Source organism: Ovis aries, chromosome 20 (assembly GCF_016772045.2).
Source record: "Ovis aries strain OAR_USU_Benz2616 breed Rambouillet chromosome 20, ARS-UI_Ramb_v3.0, whole genome shotgun sequence".
Classification (NCBI taxonomy): domain Eukaryota; kingdom Metazoa; phylum Chordata; class Mammalia; order Artiodactyla; family Bovidae; genus Ovis; species Ovis aries.
Window position 1 is genome coordinate 34,419,634 of NC_056073.1, and position 19,623 is coordinate 34,439,256.

A 19,623-nucleotide genomic window follows, 5' to 3' on the forward strand; every position below is an offset into this window, starting at 1 on the left:
GCTTGAAATAAATTTTATGAGACAAATACATGAAGCTTTGTGTGGTCTGTTGGTAAATGCATGTTTTCTCCAACTGCATTGTCTCTCTTATTGCCAAATTTTCCTTCTAATAAATACCATCCTCTCTGCTAGAAATATCTAGACATTGAAGGAAAGAAAGTTAAGCAAGTAACAAAATAGTTTGGATGGATTCTGCCCTGAAGAGTTGTGAATTGTTGTTCATCTATAGAACTATGGCCTTCAGTAACAACAAAAGAATACTCCTAATATAAAGGACAATCCCTGAAAAGAAAGGAGAGAAAAGAAAATTGAAGTAAAAGGGAATATGAGATATTTGCCCTTCAGTTCACTTAGTCTTATCCCACTCTTTGCGACCCCATGAATTGCAGCACACCAGGCCTCCCTGTCCATCACAAAATTCCAGTGTTCACCCAAACTCACCATTGAGTCTGGGATGCCATCCATCCATCTCATCCTCTGTTGTCCCCATCTCCTCCTTCCCCCAATCCCTCCCAGCATCAGGGTCTTTTCCAATGAGTCAGCTCTTTGCATGAGGTGGCCAAAGTCCTGGAGTTTCAGCTTTAGCATCATTCCTTCCAAAAATCACCCAGGACTGATCTCCTTTAGAATGGACTGGTTGGATCACCTTGCAGTCCAAGGTACTCTCGGGCGTCTTCTCCAACATCACAGTTCAAAAGCATCAATTCTTTGGAAATAAGCTTTCTTCACCGTCCAACTCTCACATCCGTACACGACTACTGGAAAAACCATAGCCTTGACTAGACGAACCTTTGTTGGCAAAGTAATGTCTCTGCTTTTGAATATGCTATCTACATTGGTCATAACTTTTCTTCCAAGGAGTAAGCATCTTTTCATTTCATGGCTGCAATCACCCTCTGCAGTGATTTTGGAGCCCCAAAAAATAAAATCTGACACTGTTTCCACTGTTTCCCTGTCTATTTCCCATGAAGTGACGCGACCCGATGCCATGATCTTCGTTTTCTGAATGTTGAGCTTTAAGCCAACTTTTTCACTCTCCTTTCACTTTCATCAAGAGGCTTTTAGTTCCTCTTCACTTTCTGCCATAAGGGTGGTGTCATCTGCATATCTGAGGTTATTGATATTTCTACCAGCAATCTTGATTCCAGCTTGTGCTTCTTTCAGCCCAGTGTTTCTCATGATGTACACTGCATAAAAGTTAAATAAGCGGGTTGACAATATACAGCCTTGACGTACTCCTTTTCTTATTTGGAACCCAGTCTGTTTTTAGGATATTTTAAAAAGCATATATATTTGGGTCCTTAAAAATAAAGTGTTCTAACAGCATTTCATCTTTCACTACCCAAGTCCTTGACTCACTTTCCCTTTGCTGCTTTTCCTTCCTTCTGTCTTTCGCTTCCTTCTCTCTTATTCATCCCCCTTTCCCTTCCACCTTCTGATTTCCCATTTTCTGTTTACCAAGAATTACTGCTAGAGCCCTAAAGATGCTGCAAAACCAGCCCAGCAACACCACTGACTTCTTAGCAGAGCCAGTCAAGAGACTGGCCCTCATCCCAGGTTGTTTGGAGGCTGTTGAACAAGCTGAGCAACCCTAATCCAGTCACATTGATCCACTCTCAGTAGAGACCAAATCCTCTATTTGGAGGATTTTATAATTCAGGGACCTACTAGAGCTTGTAGGTAAGGCCATATAATTACTGACAAGGATCGTTGTTCTAAAAGGAAGAGAGAATGGTATCTTACATCTCAGATAAATGGGTATTTTTTTTTAATTTTTTTATTTTTTTTCATTTTTAAAATTTTAATATCTTTAATTCTCACATGCGTTCCCAAACATGAACCCCCCTCCCACCTCCCTCCCCATAACATCTCTCTGGGTCATCCCCATGCACCAGCCCCAAGCATGCTGCATCCTGCATCAGACATAGACTGGCGATTCAATTCTTACATGATAGTATACACACAATGGAGTATTACTCAGCCGTAAATGGGTATTTAAATCGGGCTTTGTGATCTACATCTACTCTGTGTCTATGTGACCAGTTGGACAGTTATCCAGAGGCCCCAGGTGGTGGACAGATGCACACCAGTATTTCTGCCATTCAAGTGTTCAGAGCGTTTATGATACATAGGTTTCCTGTGGGTCAGCTAGTAGGCAGCTCACTGTGGGCTGCTTAATTTTCTCCAGATGGTGCTTGCAGAGTGAGGGAAACAGGCTCTGGTGACAACTGCAGGTGGGGAGCTGTGGGTTCCAGAACATTTCCCCTGATTAAAGGAAACTATGAATTTGAGGGTCCCCAACTTGTGAATGTCCTGGAGAATCACAAGGATAACCCCTCAAGAGAAACACTTGTCAGTCAGGTGGAATTTCAGATCAGTCCATCTGGACCAAGAGAAGGCTACAACAGCACCATGCAAGTCAGTGATGTCAGAACTTTCCCATCTTGTTACCATCTACCCTGTTCCAACATGGCCCCAGGAATGAAGATCCAGAGAGGGAGAGAGAAGGAACCTTGCAGAAATGGACACATCTGCACTTCCTGGTAGGTCCCCTGGGCCTCAGCAGGGGAGAGGGAAACACTGAATAGGCTGAATATGAGATGGAGCTGACACTTGACTGACCTGGACTTGTGAAACCCAGAGTGATGGAATGTGTGGAATGGCTGCAAGGTGATGCAGGAAATGAGGGTGCAGTGGAGTGTGGGTGACGACAGCCCCTGGAGGAGGATGAGCCAGATCACCTTTGTATCTGCTATGGTCTCAGCCTTTGTGTCCCCCAGAAATTTCATATGATGAAACCTTGATTCTCATGGTTATGGTAACCCTAGGTGGTGCCTTTGTGAGGTGATAGAGTTATAAGGATGAAGCCTCTTCAATGAGATGAGTGCTTTTATGTATAAGAGACGCACGGAGCTCCCGAGCCCTCCCCCCATGTGAGGATACAGTAAGAAGTGTGTGTCCAAAAAGGACCCTGCATGACCACACTGTGGAAATCCATTTGCATTGCTTTTAAGCCTGTGATATTTTGTTATAGCAACCCAGAAGGACTAAGACAGTATCGTAACAATCTTAGACAGTTCAGTAAACCTCATGCTATTTATACAAAGCTGCAAAGCACTTATCTTGTCAGGTGAAACATTGTGATAGTTGGCTGACAGTTCGTGGCTGGCTTTCATAAAGAATCCTGAGAATTCAGTCTTCTTGGTAGCATGACCAGAACCAGGAGCAATTATCTAATTCTTTGATTCTAATAACTTGACCCAAATAATTGGCTGTGATTCTTACAGAATCTCTTTATGGTCTTCTTTGTAATGACAGCTTCTGCTATTTTTGACTAATTTTAATAGTTGTTTCATTCTCTCAATTGTAGGGGTGGATTTTCTTTTGATTTTCTATTAAATGAAGATAAGAAATGTTAACAAACTGCCCTCTTAGATTTTGACATCTCTGCAGAGTCTGTGTTTATTTTTTTAAGAGGAGACCCATTTAACAGAGCATGCATTAAAAAGCTGTAAATTTCAAAGAAGCGTGCTATGGGTTAGATCATTATGACCGCCTCAGAGATGGATGGGATGGCTGTGGATTTAGCACATTTTGCAGATTCACCACACCAGGATCTTTGTATACATTTCAAGTTTATGTGAATCCCTGCGCAGGCATTTGAACAGGTTAATCAAATGCAGAATGACTCACATCTTCATCTCTGGACATCAGGGATGGGAGTCCTGACCAGTAAATGCAAGCCTTGTACATCTTCTGCCTTACTGGAAAAATAATCTGAATACCCAAAAGATAATGACTTTTTATGTGCTTTATTAGTATTTGCTTATGTTTTTTTGCTTCTAATTATCAAATTAAGATTTGGGGAAGATACACCAATATAAAACTCTCTAGATATGGATTTTGGAGCCAGCCTATGAGAAAACTATTAGGAATCTAAAAAGTAGAAGCATAAGTCAAGTTTAGTTTTAACTTTCTCTTTTCTTCCTTCCACTTCCATCCATTGATTTGAGGAGAACACAGAAAGAAGACAAGTGGAACTTCAATAGCAGCTTTCCTGTAATACTTGAAGAAAATTCTGCCCTTGGAATTTCTGTTTTCTAGTTCTCTTATTCTTGAAAATATTTCAAATACCTGTGCCAGGAAGAGGCAAGCTTTTGGTGGAATTGTGTGCAATGCAGGGAAGGCTGCCCATGTCAAAAATTGCAGTGAAATTTTGATTCCTTTACGGTAGAATCTATCACTATGAATGCCTGCTGATGCTGCTGCTAAGTTGCTCAGTCGTGTCCGACTCTGCGCGATCCCATAGACGGCAGCCCACCAGGGTCCCCAGTCCCCGGGATTCTCCAGGCAAGAATACTAGAGTGGGTTGCCATTTCCTTCTCTGTATGAATGCCTAGGCTCCTGCTTTATGTAGTTGCAGTCTAGAATATAGAAATCACGAATCTTTTTCTTAGAAAATGAGATAATTCCAAACTCTTTAGGCATTACAGTTGGTCACCTCTTTCATTCATGAAGAAAACGAGAAAGCCCTCTGCAGCATGCTCACCTGGCTGAATTGCCTCTCTAGGAGTGCATGAAGTTTGTATGATTTTTTAATATTGTCTTTGCCGCTTCATAGGATAGCATCTGAGACATCTTTCATACTCCACAGTATCGTAACTAGATGATACACGAGTCTATGCCAGGAGTGCAGTAACATGAGTATCCACTTACTAAGGTCTTCATTCTAAGCAACCATAAGAAACAGTTTCATTAAAATAATCATAATTCAGTGGTTTTGGTAACATGTAATCTTTGCTCAGAGCAGCGGACCTAATAAAGCTTGGTTATTCCTATGTGTATGCAGAGATTTTTGAAGGTAGTAAAAGTTGCAAAAGTATAAAATGTAAGCTATTAGTTCACACTTCACAGAATTATCAAAAATCTAAGTTATTTTAGGAACTAATTCTTCTGATGAGTTATAATTTATAACATGAAGAATTTTCTTTTTTCCTCTGAAAGTCTACCACCACTCAGTGAGTTCTTTTGTGTTTGTATATTTGCGTGAGAGAATCTAAGTATGTTTGGCAAGTCAGTACGTGCCTGCAGTGCCTGACCCAGGAAAGAGGGATTCCACCTGTGCCCACGTCATTGTCACCCAGTGATTCATTTGTATTAATGAATCAGGTGAGTCATTTGTACTGATTTTTTATGTTTGTGATATTTTTGATATTTTGATATTTGTTTTATGATATTACAACAAAGAGACAAGGAAGAAGACATGACATTCCTAACAGGCACTCTTTTCTCAGTTGATCCCACACCAGCCTCCTGCTGATCCCAGAACAGTCTGTTTTGTTGACATGTGTCTGGGCAGAAAATGGCACCGTGTTGTCTTTAGTAACAGCATCAATGGGATTCACAATTTAGGGTTTTCCCCTCTAGTTCACTACTACTAGCAGAATTGAGCCTGAAAATCCCAGGGGCTGAAGATCTCTAACTAATATGCTTGATTTCTTTACAACCATGAACTGTTTTTATGGTAAAGAACAGAGAACTGAGTAGGATTAAATATAATAATGCACATAAAGTGCTTAGTAAAATGTGAGGCCATGTAGTAACTCTCAATAAACTTTAAATTTAAGCTTATTGAAAAACCCTCCTCCTCTTCCTCTTTGGCCTTTTTCTTTACTTGATCATCCTCAATATTAATGAGCTTAACAGAGGAAAAGAATGCTGGTATCATTAAGAAAGTTGTAGAGAGAGTGTGTTTTAATGGGGGATGCATGTGAATATATTTGAAATAATGTTAGGATGAAGGATAAGGCAGGAAATCAGAAATGAGAGATCATAATGATGAAAATTTGTAGCTGCCATAAATGATTGAAGCTTGATATATAAACTGTGTTACCCTCAGAACAGAGGTAATTGTTGCGGCCATGAGAAGCAAAGCAATGTTAGATAGGTCATTGTGGGGGAGACATACAAATTAAGAATAAAAGGTGACAGAAGAGTCATTGAGAATGACGAATGAAGGAGGTGTCAGAGAAGTAGAAGCAGAATCAAGAGAGCCTTGAAAGGCAGATGCGGGGCCTCGGGTGGTGCAGCATAGGATTCCGAAGTAGGAGTCACTAGTAATAGTGAGTACTCAACACTAGGGTGTGTTTCTTACATATTTATGAATTTTGCAATCTTATATTTTATACATGGAAGTTCCCATTCATTTCCTGTTTTCTTACAGAATAGTGTCGAATGCATTGGTTGAACTAAAGCTTCTGCATGGATGATTTATAGATCTGTTATTTATTTTGCTACTACAGATCTTTAGTCATCCCTTGATTTTGCTCATGCTTCATCAAGTGCATAATATAATTTCTCTTCAATTGCTTACGGTTCCTCCACCTTTTTCTACATGTACAGTTACCATTACCTCTAATGATCTGAAGCCTGGTAAGCTATATACTGTCTCATCTGATACTGTCTCATCTATATACTGTCTCATCTCATGTTCATCTGTTTGGCTTTTTCTCTTTCTTCAGGAGTATGGAAGGAATTGGTGTGGCAGCTCTTGGTGGCATTGATATAGTACTGTTTTCCCTGGGCATATTGTTCATCCTGAAAGTGATCAGGCAATTAGTTAGGGTTGTTGGACATTCAGTAGATGAACCCATTACCAGAACATTAACCTATGTGATAGACATGTAATTTTTTTGATGGGGAGCATCACAAAATTTGAAAGTCATTTGTTTCCTACTTTTTCTATACATTGTCTCTATAAAAATGATTTTACATCTAACTTTTCTAAGTTCAACCTTTTCCCTTCTCTATTTAATCATTATCTTTTTCTTTCATTTTTTAGTATTTGAACCAAATATAGTACTTTTGTACCAATACTTGGTGCTTCCCAGGTGACGGCAGTGGTAAAGAACATTCCTGCCAATGCAGGAGATATAAGAAGACTCAGGTTTGATCCCTAGGTGAGGAGCATCCCTTGCAAGAGGGTATATTAGCATACTCTGGTATTCTTGCCTGGCCAATCCTATGGACAGAGGAGCCTCTTGGGCTACAGTCAATAGGCTTGCAAAGAGTTGGACACAACTGAGGTGACTTAGAATGCATGCATGAACCTGTATTTAATCATTTAATCTCTTGTTTACTGTGGGTTAGAGCCAATATATTCCCTTATGAGGAGTAATACAGTTATGACTCTGACTTATCTCTGAATCCACCTGCCAAAAACTTTAGTGTTCATCCCAGGTACAGAATACAATGTTGTTTATGGAGACAAAATGGTGCAGCAGAAAAATATGGCATAAAGTTATAAGAAACACTAAGCAATGGACTGAGAATAGTAAGAGTAGAAAAATCTAACTAACACATTGATAGAGAAAAACTAATCTTTAGCGAAAGTTACGCACATTTCAAGAGATTCCTTGGGAGAGTTGGAAAAAAAATGGACAGTCAAAAATGGAGGATGAAACAAAAACTAGTGATTAAAAAGAACTATGTGAATTGAACAGAAACCTTTAGCACTGCTTTTTATTAGCTGTCTGCTCTACTGTGTGCTCCTTGATTGACCTAAAAGAATGAACATACAACTTTCGAATACCTTCCTTAGAAAGAGAATAATTGTTTCCAATTTTAAACACCCCTTCTACTGTAGCTCTAAAGTTATTCACTGCAAATCATTAAACAATAATTTGTAGCATTAAAAAACTACCATTATTTGTTTTTGTGACCAGGATTCAGCTTTGTTTAACATGTTCCATCCACACAGTTCACTGCAGAGCAGTTCTCATTTATTGGCTATTTACTCTGAGCCTGGAGAAGAAAGCCCAAAGAGAATTGAAGGACCAGAAAATCAACATGCTTCCTTTTCCCCAGTCCCACCTAAAAGTGCTTTATGTCAGGCAGTATTGTGGACTGAATGTGTGTTCTTCAAATTCATGTGTTAGAACCCTAACTGCCAAAGTACTGTGTTTTGAAAGGGTTGCAACTTTTTGGGATCCCATGGACTGTAGCCCACCAGACTCTTCTGTCTATGGGATTTCTCAGGCAAGAATACTGGAGTGGCTTGCCATTCCCTTCTCCAGGGAATCTTCCAGACCCAGGGATAGAACCCAGGTCTCTCACATTGTGGGAAGATTCTTTACCATCTGAGCCACCACTAAAGCCCCTTAAGGTTAAATCGGCCCTTAGGGTGGAACACTGATCCAATAGGTTTAGTGTCTTCATGAAGCGAAACACCAGAGAATTACTTCTGTGTCTCTGTGTCTTTTCCTCTATCTCTCTTCCCCACCCCCTACCCTGTGAGGACTCACAGAGAATCCAGCCTGGAAGGAAAGAATTTTTACCAGAACCACACCTTCCTGGTGCCCTAATCTGGGACTTTTAGCCCCCAGAACTGTAAGGAAGTAAATTTCTGTTGTTGATTCCACTGAGTCTATTGTGTTCTTTTATGGCATTCTTGGCTGACAAATACAAAATCATTTATTTCAAAAATTTACAAAAGGAAATGAATGAATGGAAATTGACAAAGTTATCCTACTTCTTAGGAATCTTAGAGATTTCACAAAACTGATCTTTTCTTTGATTTCCACATCTTATGAGCTGACGGCTTCTTTGACCTAGAGACTCTGCTATTTGAAATTTGGCTGATGCAGCCTTCTTGTTTAAAGTATAGTATAGCCCAGTCAGTTAAGCGAAGGTACCTTCTGGGAGCCTGGTGGGCTACATAGTCCATGGGGTCACAAGAGTTGGACACGACTTAGCAACTAAGCCACCACCACCACAGTACTTACAAACTCATTGAACATTATGGTGGAAAGGTTATGGAAGTCGTGGGACAGCCTGGCAGCATCAATAAACAGGTCTGTAATTTACCCAGAGTTTTTTTTTTTTTTTCAATAATTGTTATATGAGGAAGGGTTAATGAGTTGATATGGAGAAGGCAATGGCACCCCACTCCAGTACTCTTGTCTGGAAAATCCCATGGATGGAGGAGCCTGGTAGGCTGTAGTCCATGGGGTCGCTAAGTCAGACATGACTGAGCAACTTCACTTTCACTTTTCACTTTCATGCTTTGGAGAAGGAAATGGCAACCCACTCCAGTGTTCTTGCCTGGAGAATCCCAGGGACAGGGGAGCCTGGTAGGCTGCCATCTATGGGGTTGCACAGAGTCGGACATGACTGAAGTGACTTAGCAGCAGCAAGGGATTCCAGGGGGATGTCAAAACGTCAGAACAGCAGAACAGGCATGAGTTGCCTGGCACAAGAGCAGATTTGACATGACCAGCAAATGGAGCAGGCAGGACCCTGCTAAAATAAAAACATGAGCCATTCTGAGATTATCTAGTCACCTGAGGTTATCAAATCCATCCTGCGGAGGGAAGCCTTCTCTTTCCCTATAGCTCATAGCAGGAGTTGGTGCTGTAGTAGTTGGGGTGGGAAAGGAGTGTCTTCTGTGTAAATTTAGACAGATGATGATATTTGCACAGATAGATAGTTGGAGAAGTAGGTTACTCCTTGTAATTTTATATTGCTCCCAGAAGTACTTCTGTGCTCTGCAAACATTTGGCACTTAATTCTGAGCCAGAGTGTCTAGGCCATTTTTTTTTAAAACAGTTTAATGTTGGGACTCTGCAGACTCTGGCAGCAAGGCCATCTAGGAGTTTGTAATTTTTTCACTCTACATTGACTAATGCTTAAATTTTAGACACTGAAATGACAAGAAAAGTCCAGTTGATCTGTGTGGTTTACCATCATGCTGGGGTAAGAGTAAACATATAACTGACTGATCACTACTTTTGAGTACCAAGAGAATAGTAAGAGAAAAGGATACTGTACCTTGGATCTGCTCACTCACCTTAGTAACCCCATGCATGTCTTTGATACTTTCCCAAAAGCTTTAAAACATCTTAAAATTTGTGTTTCACAAGAACCCTGTGAGATGGCCTTAATCTTCACTAAGATCATCAAGCTCTGTTAATGAAGATATGATGACTTGGAGAGGGCAAGTGATTTTCCCCAGGTTCCATTATTAGCAGATGCAGGTGACTGGGCAGATGTCACATCACACATGCCTGTGGGCTCTTGGTCTGCATGTGTGTAACCAGGACCACATCCAGAGCTGTGATGACTCTGCTTAAAGAGAAAAATATTTTGTCTTTGACTGCAAAACAGCAGTGATCCTAGAACATAGGTTTTATCCACTTGTTCTGCTCTGTCTATAAAACACTCACTGTTACAGTCTCTGACAATTATCAGTGTGGGGGCCTGGTTCTCCTGGCTAGCCTTTCTTTTAGGCACCTTGACAGCTCTTCTACTTTTATGCATCTTTAATCTTCTCATTACGTTTGTTTCTTCAAGAAAATAGCAAATATCTCTCCAAATGGTAAAACAAGAATATTACCTGGTCAGCACCCAAGACAACGTCATTGACTCTGCCAACAAGGCCTACCCTTTCCTGACTTGGACTTTTTAGGGACAAAATTTATCTGTCTGATGTGGAGTACATCCTGACAACCCATAGAACTTAGTTTTTGAACAATCTCCAAACATCTCCTTTTTGATAGTAGAACTAGACCTTCCTGCTTCAGTGATGTATTGTAATATTTCAGAAATTATTCCTGGCCCTGCCTTTGGCCAACAGAAGCATAAAATCATAGACTCTTGCAAGCATGATTTTAACATTACTCTTCCTGTCCATCCTTTGTAAGTAAGCAAAATTTAAGACTAAAGTGAGCAAAAATTGAGTTTGGACAAGAGAACTGATAAAATAGAGATTTTATCCTCCTGAATGAGATCTTAACATGATTATTTTTCCAATATACCAGAAGAGTGGTAATTTAATTAAGGATAAGATATCAACTAGATTTACTAGATTTTCTCTGTTCTTATTTAGTTTAAAGGGGCATAGTATCTAAGAATAAAATGGTTATTTAAAATAAGGTGATGAAAATAAAAGAAGTGGTTTTCAAAATGAAGACATAGAAGTTGGAGAAATTTGGGACTATCTCTCTCACCAACTAAAGAGCTTATTGTGACAGGCAAGGAGAATAATAGCTTGTATAACATAGAGGTATTTGTGTTCATATATTTCTGCGCATTTATACATGTCTTATGCCTAAATATATATTTAATTCCTTCATGGAACTTGGACATTATAAAATTCAATTTTATAAGAGCCACTAAATATAGCAGAATATCCTAATTCTAATGTGATTGATCTTCTGTTGGTAGATGACTGACTATATGATTTTTTTCTGTTAAATTGTTATTCGTGTGTTTGCTTTGGTAGCACATATATTTAAAAATGGGAATAATACTGAGGAGATTAGCATGGCCCCTGCCCAAGGATGACACACAAATTTGTGAAAACTTCCATATTTTTCCATAACAACTTCGAGGGGTGGGACGGGAAGGAAGGTGGCGAGGAGATTCAAGAGCAGGGGGGACATCGGTGTACCTACGGCTGATTCATGCTGATGTTTCACTGAAAGCAATACAGTATTGTAAAGCAATTACCCTTCAATTAAACATCAATAAATTTAATTATTAAAACTTTTATTGAGGATCATATAACAGGTTCAGATATTCATTGTATGACTAAAGAGGATCTGACTGGAAACTGATGGTGTCAATTATCATTGGTTAGTGATTCATTAACATTATAGTTGAATGAGAAAAGTAAACTAACAAACACTACTGTCATGATTCCGTGCCATGGCAAGCTATAATCCTTGTCTGTGTTCGCTTTTAGGTGGTATAGTGCCCAAACTTTGAAACTGAGCCTGTTCCCAGAAGCGCAGTCATGAGTCCTGCCCAGGGGTTTTGTTCCTGATGCTGGAGGCTTCTGTTCGCTGGTCACTAAGGCCCAAATTTTCTCTGCTGAGCATTCTCTGGGTCTATCACGTGCAGAAGTCTTTATATTTTGGTTTTCTAATTTGATTCTCTTATTCTTTTGATCAGACTACTAAGTCCCTTTACAATTTATTTTTCAGACCATCTTGTGCTTTGATTTTTCTGATGCTCATCAGTGTATTTGCTTCCATGTCTACCTCTCTGAGTAGTTTTCAGCATCTACATAAACCCTACCCTATTCTCTTACTGCCTGGATTTTGGTGTTTAGCATCAGCATATCTTATGAACTTCATTTTCTTTCTGGTGCAGTTTCTGGTACACAGTTTAAGCTGGCTGGCTCCCATCTGACTTGTTCGTGTTGTCTCCAAAAATTAGAGAACTCTTTTTTCTTTTGAGGCAGTACTTCCCCTTGTTTTAATACCATTGCTAATTTTCTATGTTTTCACTTCCTGCCTCATAAGCTTTGTCTTTCTCAATCTACTGTAACTTAAGTACTATGTGTCTCTATGTTGGTATTAATATTTTAAATAAATATCAGCCTAGCATACCTGAGAAGTAAAGGGAATAAAATTACAATAGTATTAGTAAGAATACATTCCCCCAAATTATAATCCAGTAATGCTCCCAGTTTTAACTGACTTTCTATCCATGTATTGTTGATGTCCCCTACTCATTTTTCCTTATTAGGCGTTTCAATTTTGAAATAGAATGTAGAAAACAGTGGAGTGGAAAATCCTAAAAATCATATGGGGTCGCACAGAGTCGGACACGACTGTAGCGACTTAGCAGCAGGAGCAGCAGCAAGATTATGTAATTATTAGTTTTTTATAGTTAGTAGGGTATTTTTAGCACATATAGCTCACTGTAGGGTGATTGCTATCGAGTGAAGGATGTATACTGTGAACTGCAATCACCAAACAGGTGATTGGAGATAAAGAATGCAATGCCAGGAAGACACAGGCTTCTGTTCTGGAAGGAAAAACTTACAGTGTCTCTCATCTACTGTCTACTCTTCAGATTTTTCAAAACACTAACTCTTCCTTTGCTCATTTAATAATTTGGGTTGTTTGATTTCTTTTCCTACTGAGTTGCACGAGTCTCTTCTATGTTCTTGGATATGAAGCAAAAACCAAATATGTGACTTGCAAATATCTTTTATTGATTCAATAGGTTGTCATTTCATTTTATCGATGGCTTCTTAAACTATGTAGAAGGTTTTGAGTTTGATGTGGTCTCACTAGTTTATTTTTGCAGTTCTTGCCTTTGCTTTTGATGACTGAGTTGTTTGAGATGCTTGTATTTCAGAAAGCAATCCTTTATCAGTTGTTTTATTTGCTATTATCTTCTCCCATTCTTACCAAAAGACACAGACTGGCTGAATGTATGCAAAAACAAGACCGATATATATGCTGTCTATAAGAGACCCACTTCAGTTCTAGAGATGCATACAGACTGAAAGTGAGAGTATGGAAAAAGATATTCCATGCAAATGGAAATCAAAAGAAAGCCAGATTGGCAATTCCCATATCAGAAAAAATAGACCTTAAAGTCAAAACTATTATAAGAGGTAAAGAAGGACACTACCAAATGATCAAGGGATCAGTCCAAGAAAAAGACATAACAACTTTAACTATTTATGTACCCTCATAAGCATACCTCAATACATAAGGTAAACACTGACAAAAAAGGGGAAATTGACCGTAACATAATAATAGTAGGGCATGTTAACCCTGCACCTATACCAATGGACAGATCAACAGAACAGAGCATTAATAAGGAAACATAAGCCCAAAAGGAAATATTAGAGCAAATAGACCTAACTGATATCTTCAGCAGATTCCATCCAAATGCAGAAGAATACACATCCTTCTCAAGTGCACATGGAACATTTTCCTCATATTGGGTCACTAATCAAACCTCAGTAAATTTAAGGAAACTGAAATTATATCAAGCATTTTCTCTGACCGCAACATTATGAGACTAGATATCGATAATAGGAAAAAATAAAATTAAAGAACACAAACACATGGTGATTAAACAACACATTTCCAAATAATGAACAGGTTACTGAAGAAATAAGGGAAATCAAAACATTCCTAGAAACAAAGAACAATGAAAACATGATGATCTAAAACCTACAGGATGCAACAAAAGCAGTTCTAAGAGGGAATTTATAGTAATACAAATCCTACCTCAAGAAACACATTGAATTGAAAACCTAGCTTTACATATCTTTAACTCTTTTTAAATTTCTCTTATCAATGTCTTAAAGGTTTTGCATAAAATTTTTCAGCACCTTGCTTAAGTTTATTTCTAAGTGTTGTAACTTTTTTTGATGCAATAGTAAATGAGATTGTTTTCTTTATTCCGCTTTCTAATATTTCATTCCTTATGATTATACAGTGGAAGTGAGAAATAGATTTAAGGGCCTAGATCTGATAGATAGAGTGCCTGATGAACTATGGATGGAGATTTGTGACATTGTACAGGAGGGATCAAGACCATCCCCATGGAAAAGAAATGTAAAAAAGCAAAATGGCTGTCTGGGGAGGCCTTACAAATAGCTGTGAAGAGAAGAGAAGTTAAAAGCAAAGGAGAAAAGGAAAGGTATAAGCATCTGATTGCAGAGTTCCAAAGAATAGCAAGGAGAGATAAGAAAGCCTTCCTTAGTGATCAATGCAAAGAAGTAGAGGAAAACAACAGAACAGAAAAGACTAGAGATCTCTTCAAGAAAATTAGAGATATCAAGGGAACATTTCATGCAAAGATGGGCTCAATAAAGGACAGAAATTGTATGGCCCTAACAGAAGCAGAAGATATTAAGAAGAGGTGGCAAGAATACACAGAAGAACTGTACAAAAAGATCTTCACGACCAAGATAATCATGATGGTCTGATCACTCAGCTAGAGCCAGACATCCTGGAATGTCGTAAAGTCCAGTGGGCCTTAGAAAGCATCAGTACGAACAAAGCTAGTGGAGGTGATGGAATTCCAGTTGAGCTATTTCAAATCCCGAAAGATGATGCTGTGAAAGTGTTGCACTCAATATGCCAGCAAATGTGGAAAACTCAGCAGTGGCCACAGGACTGGAAAAGATCAGCTTTCATTCCAATCCCAAAGAAAGGCAATGCCAAAGAATGCTCTAACTACCACACAGTTACACTCATCTCACACACTAGAAGGTAATGCTCAAAATTCTCCAAGCCAGCCTTCAGTAACATGTGAACCTTGAACTTCCTGATGTTCAAGCTGGTTTTAGAAAAGGCAGAGGAACCAGAGATCAAATTGCCAGCATCCGATGGATCATCAAAAAAGCCAGAGAGTTCCAGAAAAACATCTATTTCTGCTTTATTGACTATGCCAAAGCTTTTGACTGTGTGGATCACAATAAACTGTGGAAAATTATGAAATAGATGTGAATACCAGACCACCTGACCTGTCTCTTGAGAAACTTGTATGCAGGTCAGGAAGCAACAGTTAGAAATGGACATGGAACAAGAGACTGATTCCAAAATAAGAAAAGGAGTGTGTCAAGGCTGTATATTGTCACCCTGCTCATTTAACTTATATGCAGAGTACATCATGAGAAACGCTGGACTGGAAGAAACAAAAGCTGGAATCAAGATTGCCAGGAGAAATATCAATAACCTCAGACATGCAGATGACACCACCCTTATTGCAGAAAGTGAAGAGGAACTAAAAAGCCTCTTGATGAAAGTGAAAGTGGAGAGTGAAAAAGTTGGCTTAATGTTCAACATTCAGAAAACAAAGATCATGGCATCTGGTCCCATCACTTTATAGGAAATAGATGGGAAAACAGTAGAAACAGTGTCAGACTTTATTTTTCTGGGCTCCAAAATCACTGCAGATGGTGATTGCAGCCATGAACTTAAAAGATGCTTACTCCTTGGAAGAAAAGTTATGACCAACCTAGATAGCATATTGAAAAGCAGAGACATTACTTTGCCAACAAAGGTCCATCTAGTCAAAGGCTATGGTTTTTCCAGTGGTCATGTATGGATGTGAGAGTTGGACTGTGAAGAAAGCTGAGCGCCAAATTATTGATGCTTTTGAACTGTGGTGTTGGAGAAGACTCATGAGAGTCTCTTGGACTGCAAGGAGATTCAACCAATCCATTCTAAAGGAGATCAGTCTTGGGTATTCTTTGGAGGGACTGATGCTAAAGCTAAAGCTCTAATACTTTGGCCACCTCATGTGAAGATTTTACTCATTGGAAAAGACTCTGATGCTGGGAGGGATTGGGGGCAGGAAGAGAAGTGGACGACAGAGGATGAGATGGCTGGATGGCATCACTGACTCGATGGACAAGAGTTTGGGTGAACTCTGGGAGATGGTGATGAACAGGGAGGCCTGGTTGCTGCAATTCATGGAGTCTCAAAGAGTCAGAAACGACTGAGTGACTGAAGCGAACTGAACTAAACTGAATAATTCATTATTGATATATAGATCAGCAACTGAGTTTCATATATTGGAATATAGTAAAAATAATGTATGCTACATCTTTAAAGAACAGACATTTTCCCACAAATGAGACATATAGGTGGTCAACAGGTATATGACAAGATGCTCAGCATCACTAATAATCAAAGGAAATTCAGATCAAAAGCATGAGAGATATCACTTCATACCTGTTTGAAAAGCTAGTACCAAAAATGTAAGAAATGACAAATGTTATTGAGGATGTGGAGAAAAAGGAGTGCTTATGCACTGTTGGTATGTATGTATACCAGGGCAACAACCATGGAAAAATACTGTGGAGGATCCTTAAGAAATTTAAAAGAGAATGGATATGTGACCCATTATCCCACTTCTGGATATATAGTCAAAGGAAATGAAATCATTGTCTCAAAGAGAGATCTGTATTCCAATGCTCACTGCAGCATTATTCACAGTAGCCTTGTTATAGAAACAACAATCTTTCAACAGGTGAATGGATTAGAACAATCTGATGTGACCTATATAGGTAAATATTATAAAGCCATTAGAAAAAGAAAGAAATCGTTCCATTTGTGGCAACATGGTTGAAACCTGAGGGCATTATGCTAAATAAACTAAGTCAGAGAAAGACAAATGCCATTTGATCTTAATTATAAGGAGTTTCCAAAAAAAAAAAAAATGATGGGACTCAGACTAGAAAAATGATTGTCCAAGACTGGAAGGTAGGACAAATAGGTAGAGATTTTTAAAGGTTAAATATTTTCATGTATAAAAAATTTATAAGGTCTGAGTATCTAAGTTTGAGCTTCATGATCTAATCAGGAGATCTAATCATGAGATTGAACAAGCTCTGGGAGTTGGTTATGGACAGGGAAGCCTGTGTTGCTGCAATCCATGGGGTCACAAGGAGTCAGACACCACTGAATGACTGAACTGAAGAGAGTGGAACTTATCTCCTGCTGCTAAGTCACTTCAGTCATGTCTGACTCTGTGCAACCGCATAGATGGCAGCCTACCAGGCTCTCCCAGCCCTGGGATTTTCCAGGCAAGAATATTGGAGTGGGTTGCCATTTCCTTCTCCAATGCATGGAAGTGATAAGTGAAAGTGAAGTCATTCAGTCATGTCCAACTCTTAGCAAACCCTTGGACTGCAGCCTACCAGGCTCCTCCGTCCATGGATTTTCCAGGCAAGAGTACTGGAGCAGGGTTGCCATTGCCTTTTCCAAACTTATCTGTGTTCTCCTCAAAAAGCCAAAGATAAACATGTGTGCTACTGTTGCTGCTGCAGCTAAGTTGCTTCAGTCGTGTCCAACTCTCTGCAACCCCATAGATGGCAGCCTACCAGGTTCTCCTGTCCCTGGGATTCACCAGGCAAGAACACTGGAGTGGGTTGCCATTTCCTTCTCCAATGTATGAAAGTGAAAAGTGAAAGTGAAGTCGCTCAGTCATGCCCGACTCTTAGTGACCTCATGGACTGCAGCCCACCATGCTCCTCCATCCATGGGATTTTCCAGGCAAGAATATTGGAGTGGGGTGCTATTGCCTTCTCCAACTTAACAGAAAGGGAAACTCACTTCTAATACATGCACAAATGGGGGTGGACAAGATGACAGAGGGGTAGGTGAAAGTGGGGTACACCATCTCCACCCATGCATCAAGAACATCTAAAGACACAGCAGTTCTCACAGAAGACCAGGTGAATGCTGGCAGGACTCCCTGACTACTGAGAAGGAATATCCGGATCCATATAGAATTCAGCAGGACAAAGGAAAAATGGGACAAGGAGGAAGGGGAAAGAAGGAGCAGAGCAAGTGGGACCAGCCTGCACCTGGGAGAGGAGGAGCTAAAGCGCACGGGAGAGATCCCTGCCTCCATGGCCATCCACTGGGATGGGGGAGGCATTTGAAGCAGTTGGGGAGTGAACTCACTAATCTGTGACAGTCTCAACGGAGTGAGAACCACACAGACAAGCCATGCTGCAGCCTTGCATACCTCGGACACCGTTGTAAGTCCACTGGTGTCCAAGAAGCTGGGAGCTGGACCCATGGGGATTGCAGAATGATCCCTGGGTGAGGACTCCTGCTGACCTTGGGCAGTCAGCCAGATGGGATGGGATGGTGGAAATCTGTTTCATGGAATGCTTCTTAAAGCCATGAGGCCATAAAAGTAGGGTTCAACTGCCTGTGGAGTAGAGCTATCTCTTTCTCAATGCGGGTACCTGTAGGTTGAGCAATAGAGAAAGATTTCAGTGAGAGTGGTCCTTGAGTGCATGAGGCACTAAGCAATGGAGAATTTTAAATGTCTATATACCCTACCCTACACTATTCTCTGTCTAAATTTTGGATTTTACCATCGTAATATTTTTATGAACTTAAATTTCTTCTGGTAGGGTTTCTGGTTTACAAATTAAGCTAATTCCTCACATCTGGTTCGTTCTTGGTGTTTCAAGAAACTTTGAGAACCTTCCTTCCTGTCGAGGTAATACTGCCCTTTACTTTACTGCCATTGCTGACTTCCCATGCTTTGACTTCTTGCCTAATATATTCTATGTATTTCTCCATTCATTTTAACTTTAGTAGTATGTGTCCCTGTGTTGCTATTAATATTTATAATAAATTATTAACCTGATGCAGTAGAGAATCAAAATGACTACAGTTACAACAGTAGTAATAAATTACCCCAAATTATAATCCATTAATGCTCCCATTTAAAACTGATTTTCTATCTATATATTATTGAGGTCTCTTAACTCATTTTCCTTACCAGGTGGCTCAATTTTGAAATTAAATATCAAATATAGAAATATATTTGATATATTATGTAGAATATATTCGCTATATTATATTATATATTAATTATATAATTAATACATTAATATATAATATGATAAATTATAGTATATTATAATATATTAATATATTATTATATATTATACATTTGATCTATATTATGTGATAAACATATTTGATATGTTGTATAGAATACTATATGGAATATAGAAAACAATGGAGTGGTAAACTCCAGAAACTACCTTCCTTTTGATATGTCTCATTAGTAAGTATGCAAATATTAGGGTATTTTTGCCCCCAGTGGGGCTGCTCTTAGTACATATTATAGCTCACTGTGGGATGATTGCTATTGACTGAAGAACGTATACTGTGAACTGTAATTGTAAAACAAGTAAGTGGAGATGAAGAAAGTAATGCCAGGAAGGCACAAGCTTTTGTTGTTCTAGAAAGAAAACCTTGCTGTATCTCTCGTCTACAGTCTAATCTTCAGATTTTGTGAAAGTGTTACTTTTCTTATGCTCCATCAAAAATT

At 39.3% G+C, this 19,623-nt stretch overlaps 1 non-coding gene and 1 pseudogene across 1 annotated transcript; one reads left to right on the forward strand and one right to left on the reverse strand.

The window, feature by feature from the left end:
• Positions 1 to 3,602: 3,602 nt before the first annotated feature.
• Positions 3,603 to 18,348, reverse strand: LOC101110187 (placental prolactin-related protein 1-like; annotated as a pseudogene).
• On the forward strand, positions 11,264 to 11,374 carry LOC114109797 (U6 spliceosomal RNA). Its single transcript, XR_003586372.1, has one exon. It is a non-coding gene; the product is annotated as a U6 spliceosomal RNA (small nuclear RNA).
• Positions 18,349 to 19,623: the final 1,275 nt, after the last annotated feature.